This window comes from Eptatretus burgeri, chromosome 7 (genome assembly GCF_056783735.1).
Source record: "Eptatretus burgeri isolate ZD-2024b chromosome 7, Ebu_testis_v1, whole genome shotgun sequence".
Classification (NCBI taxonomy): domain Eukaryota; kingdom Metazoa; phylum Chordata; class Myxini; order Myxiniformes; family Myxinidae; genus Eptatretus; species Eptatretus burgeri.
Window position 1 is genome coordinate 106,153,333 of NC_140967.1, and position 13,080 is coordinate 106,166,412.

Consider the following 13,080-nt stretch of genomic DNA (forward strand, 5'->3'; position numbering starts at 1 on the left):
AGAAAGTCAACAAAGCTCACCAAGCTGAGAAAGTCGACAAAGCGCACCAAGCTGAGAAAGTCAACAAAGCACACCAAGCTGAGAAAGTCAACAAAGCTCACCAAGCTGAGAAAGTCAACAAAGCTCACCAAGCTGAGAAAGTCAACAAAGCTCACCAAGCTGAGAAAGTCAACAAAGCTCACCAAGCTGAGAAAGTCAACAAAGCTCACCAAGCTGAGAAAGTCAACAAAGCTCACCAAGCTGAGAAAGTCAACAAAGCACACCAAGCTGAGAAAGTCGACAAAGCGCACCAAGCTGAGAAAGTCGACAAAGCGCACCAAGCTGAGAAAGTCGACAAAGCGCACCAAGCTGAGAAAGTCGACAAAGCGCACCAAGCTGAGAAAGTCGACAAAGCGCACCAAGCTGAGAAAGTCGACAAAGCGCACCAAGCTGAGAAAGTCTACAAAGCGCACCAAGCTGCACAGCTAAGCCGCGTCCCAAACGCCTCGGCCTCACCGCAGCTGTTGTGTTCAGCGCGGTCCTCCACCCCACCAAAGTTCGGTCCCACCCTCGATGGAATGGAGTCTATAAAGCCCTCCGGGATGCACGCACTGACAGGTCACGTTCCAAATACATGTCGATCAGCGCGACACAGGGCACCATGTATGTGGCCCTCGGCCTCAATGAAGCTGCCGTAGCTGCAGGGCCAGGCCGCTTTGCAAACGCTTGTTGACCAATGCGACACTGGGCACCACATGCACAGTCATCTGTCTCACCAAAGCTGCCTCCCTCATCGTGGTCTTCACTCCCATCAAAAAGGTTATTCGGGGTGGTCTTCAGTCCCCGACGAGAGGGAGGCAGCAAATCGCGCCACCTCCCACTCAACGCCATCTTGGTGTGTGTCAGTGTGTGTGTATGTTAATTATACTCCATAACATCTCCTCTGCAGCAGATGGTGTGGTGCTGCAGAGTGATTGAGTATATCTCAGACCTTTTCATGGCTGTTTGGAAAGAGCAATGAGTTATTTGTGAGTGGTGGGATGAATTGTTCATTCCAATACCTAAGAAGCGGGACTTCACACAATGCGACAATTGGTGTTGAATCAACCTGCAAACATGTTCTCCACCACAATAAAGTAGTGGTGAACATGTTTGCGAAGATTTTCAAAGGAGGTTGCAGAAAGTGATGGAGGAGGTTTGGACTGATTCCCAGTGTGGCTTTCATTGTGGAAGAGGGTACGTGGACACGATCTTCTGTGTACGGCAACTTGTAAAGAAAGCAAGAGAACGCAACACGAAGGTCCACATGCTCTTTGTGGACCTCAGAAAAGCATACGACTCCGTTCCCTGTCAGCCTCTTTGGTTGGTGTGACAAACGTTTGGTAACCCTCTTGTAATGTTAAAACTAATTAATTTCCTGCACGATGGAATGACGACAGAAGTCACAGTTGATGAAATGTATCTCAAGCATTTGAAGTTAAGAATGGTTTGCACCCGGGCTGTACTCTCACCCCAACACTATTTCACCGTTATTCAAATCCACCACCCGCCACTTAAAATTTATTTTGATTGAGACTTGGAGGAAATGTTGCCAAACATTTGGGGCAGAAGTTCTGTACAAATGTAATTCTCGATTAGTGGGTGAAAAGACGAGAAGACCTGCAGCACTGACAGTGACTGAATTTCTGTTTGCTGGTGGTGTAGTTACAGTGGGTACCACGAGAGAGAGAGAGAGAGAGAGAGAGAGAGAGAGAGAGAGAGAGAGAGAGAGAGAGAGAGAGAGAGAGAGAGAGAGAGAGAGAGAGAGAGAGAGAGAATAAAGAGAGCAGCATGTATACTTGATGAGGTGACAGAGTGGGGGTTAATGATGAGCATGACAAAAGCGGAGGTGCTGGTTGGGAGGGCAGGGGTTGGGGGGTTATGCCAAGGAGGATGAAAGGTGAGGACAAGGAGGATGCACAGCCAGAGGAGAAGCCATCAAGGTGGTGACTGACTTCAGATACCTCAAGGCAATAATTGAATCGCATGATGGTATCACAAAGGACATAGGAGACAGGATTTCCTGTGTCTTGGGAATGTTTGGAGTCCTGCACAGACCTGTATTCATGGACTATGATCTTTCCTGAAGACAAATAGATGAGCTACTATGCTGTACTGCTGATTGTGCTGTTGTATGAGGTTGAGACATGGACGAACAAGAGATATATCTCCATCAAGATCGAGGCCTTCCAAAATGGAGGAGTTAATGGCAGATATTATTGCTGTCAGAAGACTTCGCACCTGGATCATCTTGCCTGCATGGAAGACAATCACGTCCCCAATAAACTCCGATTTGTATGGTTGCCACAGCAACACCAGCACATGTATCCAAGCTGAGATGTAGAAAGGAAGTGGGACAACATCTGAAGAAGTTTAATATCGATGAAGACAGCTGGTTCATGTTGCTGAGGGAAGAGATCCTTGGAGCATGAAATGCAAAGACGGGTTGGATGCCTCGACCAAGAAGAGAGTGGAGATGGACAGAATGAACTCGATGTTGCTATTTGTGCTGTTGCCAGACAATAACTGATAAACGAATGCTCTTGCCAATTTCACATGCGATACATGTCAGAGCTTCTTCAGAAGACGACAAGATATTGCAAGACATAAATGGCAGACAACTCATCGAATATGGGACAGGCCTGCTAATTAGTTCATTCTGCCACTTGTGGCAGAAATGCATCATTCGTAAGATGGTCTCATTTCATGGTGTGTGTGTGTGTGTGTGTGTGTGTGTGTGTGTGTGTGTGGGTTTTTTGTGGATTCCAAGGTGAGTGGAGCTAAAGTTGTGGACCTACTGATGTCGCCACATGGCGCTGGTTGTGGACCCTGCATTTGGAGAGGTTCTGGGCAGAAACCGTCAAAACCTCGAAGAACAACGGAGCCCAACTGTTGATTTGGAGGTTCGAAAATCTATCAATTGCTTTCTAGTTAATACGATTCTTACTTTAGGTACACAACTATTTTGAGGTTTACAATTAAGACAAATTATGTGTGTATCGGGTGTTGTCGAACGAGTACCCTTTGAGTGTTAATGCAGTGCTTTAGGAATGGTCGTTGGTGTTCAACAAATGACTGGGTTTGTGAGGAACAGACAGGGAAAAAAGATGTGCGTATGTGATCGTGTAGTGGTTTGTTCTCCACTAAAAAGCCATTGGTGGAGGAAACAACGAGTTAGCAAAAGGTGCACCGAATGCCTTTGAGAGGACGCCGTGGCCATGGAAGGCAGCCATTTCCGACGCTTATCGCGGCCACTGCAGGTGCGAAAGGGGCCGAACACCCTTGGACGTGATAGAGAGACGACGCGCCGCTCGATCGCTCACTTTGTGCCGGCGATGCTCACGCCAGTCCATCATGCACGCGTTATCGGGGATGCGAGGCAGAGACGGATCCGCAGCTCGGTCTATAACGGATGAAGCAATTACGGAGCCTCATGAGAAAGGGGCGCTTGCTCGTCCTGCCACCCTGGAGCCCACAGAGTGTGCAGAGGAGTCGCACACTTTGGTAGCATCCCGATTCCTCCTCCTCTTCAACTCATGTCCTGTGAAAATGAGCAGAGGAAGTTTTCCCAAAATCCCACGTCCAACGGTTTATACTTTCGACCTAATTATGGTGCAACCCAAAAATAAACGAGTCTGCAGAGTTGTGTTATTGTGAATATTTCAGTCTGTGCCACCTCTTTGAGGCTTTATCAAAGGCTAATCTCTGTCATGCAGACATGCAAGCAGCAGGGGGCGTGGGAAGACCGTCGGAAGAATGGTCTTGGAGAGATACGTCCACCTCCCCCTGATAACACTGCCCCCTTTTGAGATCAGAAGCTCGGGTGGAAGGGGATACTGGTGGGGGTTTGTGAGTGAGGGGGGGGGGCTCGAGGCTGCGTGAAATGCATGATCCTTCGACGAATCTGTCATTCATTCTCAATAACGCAATCAACGATAGATGCACCGTGTCTGCAAAGATCGATAACAAGAAAGTAAAAACGTGATCTGGGGAATCACTATTTAACTGTTATGGACTCTTTACTCCATATAACTTTAAAACTCGAAATGTGTTTTATTGCATGTTTGGTTTTAAAATACCCATGTTTGAATTAATTAGACTTCGTACACCATGACACTTCGCAAGTGAGTCAACTCTCAATCTTTCAACTCTGACCTATTGACCTGATTTACTAGCTTTTGCACCTCACCCCAGCCTCCTTTTCCTTTCCCATCCTCGTTCCTCAAAACGACACATACGACATAGATTTGGAGACGCTTTAAACCCAGCAGCAAGCCACTGAAAAGAATCCCTTCTTCACACTGCAATAATGTGGTGCCATGCAAAGAGGTGTTACCTTTTGAGTAGTGCCAGACAGCCAGGCTTGCTCTTCTGTCCGCACCTCCATCACACTGTTTACAGGTCATGATATAAGTGATTACGTATGATCATTTGTATCTGTAAAAAAAAATCAAAAATGTTCATTTTTGCACCACAATACGATGGATGATATGCTTTCCACTTTGATCTTGCTTTCAGAGCTCGTCATGATCTGTAAACAATAAAATAAGAAAACTAGAAGGGCACTCGGTGGAGTGCATACCTCCGCCATGCAATGCCTGATCCAAGAGAACATATCGGGTCCATTACATTTTTGAAATATGCTATACAATACTATATCGTTTGTGGCCCTATCTCTCAATGGTGAAGAAACACTTTATAGATTAAATAATTCTCGGATCCAGATCCGGATTCAGATCTTCACCAAAATTGAATCAATTCTTCCTTGTCACACACCCAACATGTCCACCAAGTTTTGTCCGATCCTTCCACAACTTTTTGAGATATAGTGCTATACATTAGTTTTGCCCCCATCTCTCAATGGTGAAGAATCACTTAAAAAAAATTCCAGTGGCGGATCCAGATCTGGATCTGCACCAAAATCTAATCAGTTCGTCCTTGTCACACACCCTACAAAATTCCATCCAGATCCGTCCACAACTTTTTGAGATATCCTGCACACAAACAAACAAACAAGCCAGAAAGGGGTGAAAACATAACCTCCTTCACCTTCAGTGGCAGAGGTAATAATGATACAAGGGTGAATAAATATATGCCGGATACATGACTGTACAGTGGAGGAACACTACTACACAAATGAGTTACAGTCACTTAGAGGCATTTTAATATAAAATGAAGTAAGGAAATTGGCAATAAATTTTACATGATTTTCGACTATACGATTTAATCAATCTTAATATAATGGGGATAAATGCGTATATGTAAATATATGTATATATATGTATGTATGTGACGAAAGCTTTAGAATTTATCACTTAGCATTTTACATCACAAAAAAACTCGAGTGTTGTCCAGCAAGGCCAAATATGATTACATCCACCCATCCATTTGGACTGTACTCCATGCAGAGCATTGGTGCTGCCTAAGCAGTCTCCTTGGCTGTTGGGCACAATTCTGGATGGGTCGCCGCTCCAACACAGTATACCAGCAAGTTGGCACTCATTTTGCCGACCTCAGAAGGATGACAGGCAGAGTCAACCCCACCTAGCATTAATTCAACAGCAAAGGGGGATTTGAACTCAGGATCCTGGGATCCCAAGCCCACCACCCTAACCATTAAATCAACACCAGACATAATATGATTTCAGAATGTCACAAAAATAATTTTCAGGTGGACAGTACAGTGTGTATCCCAGAAAACATATAGCTTTGTGGAAAATTCTGTTTTTTGTTGTATTTTACATGACAAAAACATTACAGTGTGGTCCAGCAAAGCCAAATATGGTTACTGGATATCCATTGTTTTTTCAAGTGCACAGTGTGTTCCAGAAGTATCACTTTGTGGAAATACGAGTATCACCACTTTAAATTTCCCAACAAATGTGGGCTGATGCTAGTTGTATTCAATTTGAAGATGATTCAGTGCATCTTCACACACTCGCCTCCAAGCTGTCTTTCCTGGGTTCAAATCTCAACCCAGCTATAAATTGTCATCCCGGTGTTTCACAGGCAGGTGATTCATCAATGTGTGTGCCATACCTCACATTAATTGGTGGACGGTGAAGATCCCACCGTGTCCTTCATGAAAAGATTAATCTAGCAATAACAATGAAAACACATGATGAACGGAGTGACAAAAATGATAAAGATAAACCTCTTCATAAAATTGATAACTATTGACGAAGTGATTAAGTGATAAGAATGATAAAGATTAATGTAGTGATAAAATTATATGGATGAACACATTGGTAAATACGATAAAGATGAACGTAGAGATAAAAACAAATGTAGTGATACAAACGATAAGAATGAATGAAGTGATAAAGATGATAAAGATGAACGTATTGATGAATATGATAGTGATAAAGATGAACGTCGTGATGTTAATGATAAAGTTGAGCGTAGTGATAGAAATGATAAAGATGATTGTCGTGATAAAAATGATAAAGAAGAACTTCTTCTTCTTCTTCTTCTTCTTCTTCTTCTTCTTCTTCTTCTTCTTTCGGCTTGCTCCCGTTAGGGGTCGCCACAGCGGATCAACCGTCTCCATTTCGCTCTATCCTCCACATCTTCCATTGACACTCCAACCACCCGCATGTCCGCCCTCACCGTATCCATGAACCTCTTCTTTGGCCTTCCTCTTCTCCTCCTGCCTGGCGGCTCCATCTTCAAAATCCTTCTCCCGATATACTCCGCTTCCCTCCTGTGCACATGTCCAAACCATCTCAATCTCGCCTCTCTCACTTTGTCTCCAAACCGTCCTACCTGTGCTGTCCCTCTAATATACTCATTTCTTATCCTATCCATCCTAGTCACTCCCAACGAGAATCGCAGCATCTTTAACTCTGCCACCTCCAGCTCCACTTCCTGTCTTTTTGTTCGTGCCACCGCCTCCAACCCATACAACATAGCTGGTCTCACTACCGTCTTATATACTTTCCCCTTCACTCTTGCAGCTACCCTTCTGTCACAAATCACTCCTGCAACTCTTCTCCACCCACTCCATCCTGCCTGCACTCTCTTTTTCACTTTTCTCCCACACTCTCCGTTACTTTGAACAGTTGATCCCAAGTATTTAAACCCATCCACCTTCCCCACCTCAACTCCTTGCAACCGCACCATACCACCACCCTCCCTCTCATTTACGCACATGCACTCCGTCTTACTCCGACTGACTATCATTCCCCTTCTCTCCAGTGCGTACCTCCACCTCTCGAGGCTCGCCTCAGCCTGCTCCCTACTCTCCCTACAGATCATGATGTCATCCGCGAACATCATAGTCCATGGAGACTCCAGTCTGATCTCGTCCATCAACCTGTCCATCACCATTGCAAACAGGAAAGGGCTCAGAGTCGATCCTTGGTGCAATCCCACTTTTACCTTAAACCGGTCCATCATTCCTACCGCACACCTCACCGCTGTCACACTGTTCTCATACATATCCTGCACAATCCTCACATACTTCTCCACCACTCCCGACTTCCTCATACAATGCCACAACTCCTCTCTTGGCACCCTATCATAAGCTTTCTCTAAATCCACAAACACACAATGTAACTCCTTCTGGCCTTCCCCATACTTCTCCATCAACATTCTCAAAGCAAACATCGCATCAGTGGTGCTCTTTCCTGGCATAAACCCATATTGCTGCTCACAGATCGTCACCTCTCCTCTCAACCTAGCTTCCACTACTCTTTCCCACACCTTCATGATGTGGCTTAACAACTTTATCCCTCTGTAATTTCCACAGCTCTGCACATCACCCTTATTCTTGAAAATCGGAACCAGTACACTTAATCTCCACTCCTCCGGCATCCTCTCACTTTCCAAGACTTTATTAAACAATCTGGTTGACAAACCCACTGCCATCCCTCCTAAACACTTCCATGCCTCCACTGGTATACCATCTGGGCCAACTGCCTTTCCACTTTTCATCTTCTTCATAGCAGTCCTCACTTCATCCTTACTGATCCACCCCACTTCTAGATTCACTATCTCCACCTCTTCCAACCTTCTCTCTCTCTTCCTCGTTTTCTTCATTCATCAGCTCCTCAAAGTACTCCATCCACCTTCTCAACACACTCTCCTCGCTCGTCAACACATTCCCATTTACGTCCTTTATCACCTGAACCTGCAGCACATCCTTCCCAGCTCGGTCCCTCTGTCTTGCCAATCGGTATAAATCCTTTTCCCCTTCTTTTGTATCCAACTTCTCATACAGCTCGTAATATGCCTTTTCCTTGGCTTTTGCCACCTCTCTTTTTGCCTTTCGCCGCCACTCCTTGTACTCCTGCCTACTTTCTTCATCTCTCTGACTATCCCACTTCCTTTTCGCCAACCCCTTCTTCCTAATACTTTCCTGTACTTCCTCGTTCCACCACAAAGTCTCCTTATCTTCCTTCCTCTGTCCAGATGTCACACCAAGTACCTTCCTAGCTATCTCCCTCACCACTTCTGCTGTAGTTGCCCAATCATCCCACCCATCTTTACCACCATCCAACGCCTGTCTCACCTCCTCCCTAAATTTCACGCAAAAGTCTTCCTCCTTCAGCTTCCACCATCTGGTCCTTGGTTCAGCCCTCACTCTCTTCCTCAACCTCACCTCTAAAGTCATCCTACAGACCACCAATCGATGCTGTCGAGCTACACTCTCCCCTGCCACCACCTTACAGTCACTAATCTCTTTCAGGTTGCATCTCCTGCTTAAGATGTAATCCACCTGTGTGCACTTTCCTCCACTCTTGTATGTCACCCTGTGTTCCTCCTTCTTCTTGAAATACCTATTTACCACTGCCATTTCCATTCTTTTTGCAAACTCTACCACCATTTGCCCTTCCACATTTCTCTTGTTGAGACCGTACCTACCCATCACCTCCTCATCCTCTTTATTCCCTTCCCCAACATGCCCATTGAAATCTGCTCCAATCACCACTCTTTCATCCTTGGATACACTCTCCACCACTTCATCTAACTCACTCCAGAAATCTTCTTTATACTCCATCTCACACCCCATATGTGGGACATATGCACTGATGACATTCATCATCACTCCTTCAATTTCCAACTTCACACTCATCACTCCGTCAGACACTCTCCTCACCTCCAATACCCTCTTGACATAATCTTCCATCAGGATTACCCCGACACCATTTCTCCTCCCATCCACACCATGGTAGAACAGTTTGAAACCACCTCCAATGCTCCTAGCCTTACTCCCCCTCCACTTGGTCTCTTGTACACACAGTATGTCCACCTTTCTTCTCTCCATCATATCAGCCAACTCTCACCCTTTGCCAGTTATCGTCCCAACATTCAGAGTACCAACACTCACCTGCACACTTTTACCCTTCCCCCTCTCCCACTGCATTCCCCGACTCCTTCTCCTCCTTCGCCCAGCAGTCGCACAATTTCCACTGGTACCCTGCTGACCACCGGTACCGGTGGTGGTCATTGGTAACCTGGGCCTCGACCGATCCGGTATGGAAATTCGTTTTGTTGTCTGCATAATGATTTGGCATAGGTTTTTATGCCGGATGCCCTTCCTGACGCAACCCTGGTCGCCTCTTACGACACACAGGGATATAATGATAAATACGACACACACACATATACGACACACAGGGATATAAAATGATAAAGAAGAACATAGTATTGAAAAAGATCAACATACTGTATAGTGATAAAAAATAATAAAGATGAACGTATTTATGAATATGATAACGATAAACCTGTTGATAAAAATGATAAAGATGAACGTCATGATGTTAATGATAAAGTTGAGCGTAGTGATAAAAATGATAAAGATAAATGTCGTAATAAAAAGATAAAGATGATTGTCGTGATAAAAATGATAAAGAGGAACATAGTATTGTGAAAGATCAGAATAAAGTGATAAAAATGATAAAGATAAATGTTGTAATAAAAATATAAAAATGATTGTAGTGATAAAAATTACCCCCGTGCGGGAGTGACGGTCATCTCTGCGAGAAAATATATAGCCTCCTGAAGGTAGGGCAGTTTTTGCAAACTTTGAAGTCACGTGACGCGAAAACGAAAGCGAATATCGAAAATCCGGCCTGACAAAATTTAGATATTGTCCCATAGATTTATATGCCACAATCAAATTCAAGATCGCTTGAGAAATGTAGGAGGAGATAGATTTTGAAAATCGTCATTTTCGCATTTTTTGCCAACTTTGAAGTCACGTGACACGAAAATGAAAGTGAATATCGAAAATCCGGCCTGACCAAATTTAGATATTGTCCCATCGATTCATATCCATCCATGGGGACCATACTCCATGCAGAGCGTTGGTGCTGCCTAAGCAGTCTCCTTGGCTATTGGACACAATCCTGGACGGGTCGCCACTCCGACACAGTATACCAGCATGCTGGTACTCATTTTGCCGACCTCGGAAGGATGACAGGCAGAGTCAACCCCACCTGGTATGAATTCAACAGTGGAGTGGGGTTTGAACTCAGGATCAGAGGATTCCAAGCCACCACCCTAACCATTGAGCCAACACCAGGTATATAGATTCATATGCCACAATCAAATTCAAGATCGCTTGAGAAATGGCAGAGGAGAAAGAATTTGAAAATCGTCATTTTTCGTAACGGATGGACGGACAGATCGTAGGACATCTACACCCATATTATTAGGTCATGCTCGAAGAGATGACCTAAAAATACCCCCGAGAGGGAGTGCCGGTCATCTCTGCCAGAAGTCGAAAGTAACTCTGTGCCAGACTGGAATAGGGGCAGTTCATAAAGTACGTACGCTCTACTTCCGGGTTTCAAAACCATCCACCCCCCTCTGTATGCAGGCTAGTGACCACCCACCCACCCCCTCATACATCGCTAATCGCTTGCAAAGCCAGCAGTTCCTCATGAACCCATGTTTGTAAGCCATGAAAATGCAGTCCCTAGCGGTGTAATTTACCTTTTTCTTTTAATATCACAGCACGTCATTTATGAAAATAAAAGTACAAATTGACATTCAAAACAATGTAAATGTCATAAATGAAAGTAAGTGTGCATAAAAACTTGTGTTCCATTGTTTTAGTTAAATCTGACAAAAGCTTGAAATGTAATATTTGTCTCGGAGAGTTGCGGTTCTTAATTTTTTAATACTTTTTTTTTGTATGTACGTACTTTATGAACGGCCCATACGGGGAATCAGAACGAAGTTTGAAGGGCTATAATATCGGAACGAGAGCAAATTTCAAAAAAAATGGCTCGTGTTGTTCTCGATAATAGTCCATGGTATCTGAATCACTAATAACATTTGATCTCTCTTGATAAATGAGGGAAGAGATACGATTTGAAATCGACGATTTTCGCAACTTTGACAGCCTCGTGACGTTGACCTCGACCTTGGACGACCTTGAAAGTTATATCGTTGTGCATGTCTCATCAACCTCTATCCATTCCACTATTGGTTATGTGTCTCCACTCGGTTTGATTGTGGACGGACGGACGGACGGACGGACTGACATACGGACGGACGGACAGACTTCGAGACTGGGGTTATTAGGTCATCTCTACTGAGATGATAGAGATGACCTAAAAATAATAATGATGAACATAGTGATACAAATGATAAAGATTAACACAGTGATTAATATAACAAAGATGAATATAGTAATTGATATTATAAAGAACAACATAGAAATAAAAATGAATGTTGTGATAAAATTAATAAAGTTGAAGATAGTGATGAACATTAGAAAGATGAACCTGGTGATAAAAATGATAACAATCAACATGGTGATAAAAAGATAAAGTTGAGCATAGTGATAAAAATGATAAAGAAGAACATAGTATTGAAAAAGATCAACATATAGTGATAAAAATGATAAAGATAAATGGAGTGATAAAAATGATAAAGAAGAAAAAAGTGAAAAATAATGATGATAAAGATTAACATAGTTATCGAAATTAACATGCAGTGATAAAATTATAGAGATAAACAGTGTTAAATGATAAAGATGATTGTCATGATGAAAATGAACATGGTAATGAATACAATAAAAATTAACATCGTGCTAAAGATGACCAGAACGATCACAATGATAAACATGAAGATCGTGATAAAAATGATGAAGATGGACATAGTGAATAATATGACAAAGATGGACGTAGTTATTACGAGAATGGCGCTTGGTAAAGTGCCCAGTCTTGCCTCGCATGCTCATTGTGAACAAAATACCCTCGTTAACTGACCATGCACCCTATTATGTCACATACATTGTCATTATCCGTAGCTTTATTGATTATTGCTTGATCATTAGGATATTTAGCAACCACTTTTGTGTACATTCCGGCTAAATTGCATCAATGAAGGTGAATATGAAAAAAAATCTCAAACAATATTCTCAATGACTAGTCAATCATATGTATGAAGTATCGCATTGACCTGTCAAGCGGTTCTGGAGAAGATTTTTTTTTACATTTTTATTTTCAATCCTCCCCAACCCTGTTCAACATATTTCTTTAATTTGTCATGAAAGAACTGAAAAGTCTGGATTGAGGACTTCGGCTGACTGACAAAATGTTGATGGATATCATATATGCGGATGATATGACGTTTGTGTCTGCTGTGTTAGACAAATTACAGTTGGCAACGGAAGAGCTCGAGAAAGCCTGTTAAAAGTAAGGATTGAGGATTAATTATTTAAAATGCAAAGTAATGACCCCCGATAATAACAGAAATATAATTGACGGCCATTATGTGGAACAACTGGGAGATTTTAAGTTTCTCGGGAGAAAGTCAAAAACTGTGCAGCAGATGTTCAGTATAGCATCTCTGGTGGCACAGGCATCTGGTAGACTCAGAGATAAAAGTTAGAATTCATCTTATGTGTCAAGACAGTTGAAAATGAGATTGTACAAGGCCCTCATTTTGATGATTGCCATTTACGGATCCAAAGTCTGCACTCTGAGAATAGAAGACAAGAGGACACTTCTCATTTTCGAAATGAAGTGTTTCAGGTCCATTCTGGGAGTCACAAGACGGCAAAGGTTGAGAAATGTCGATGTGCGCAACACACTCAATATTGCG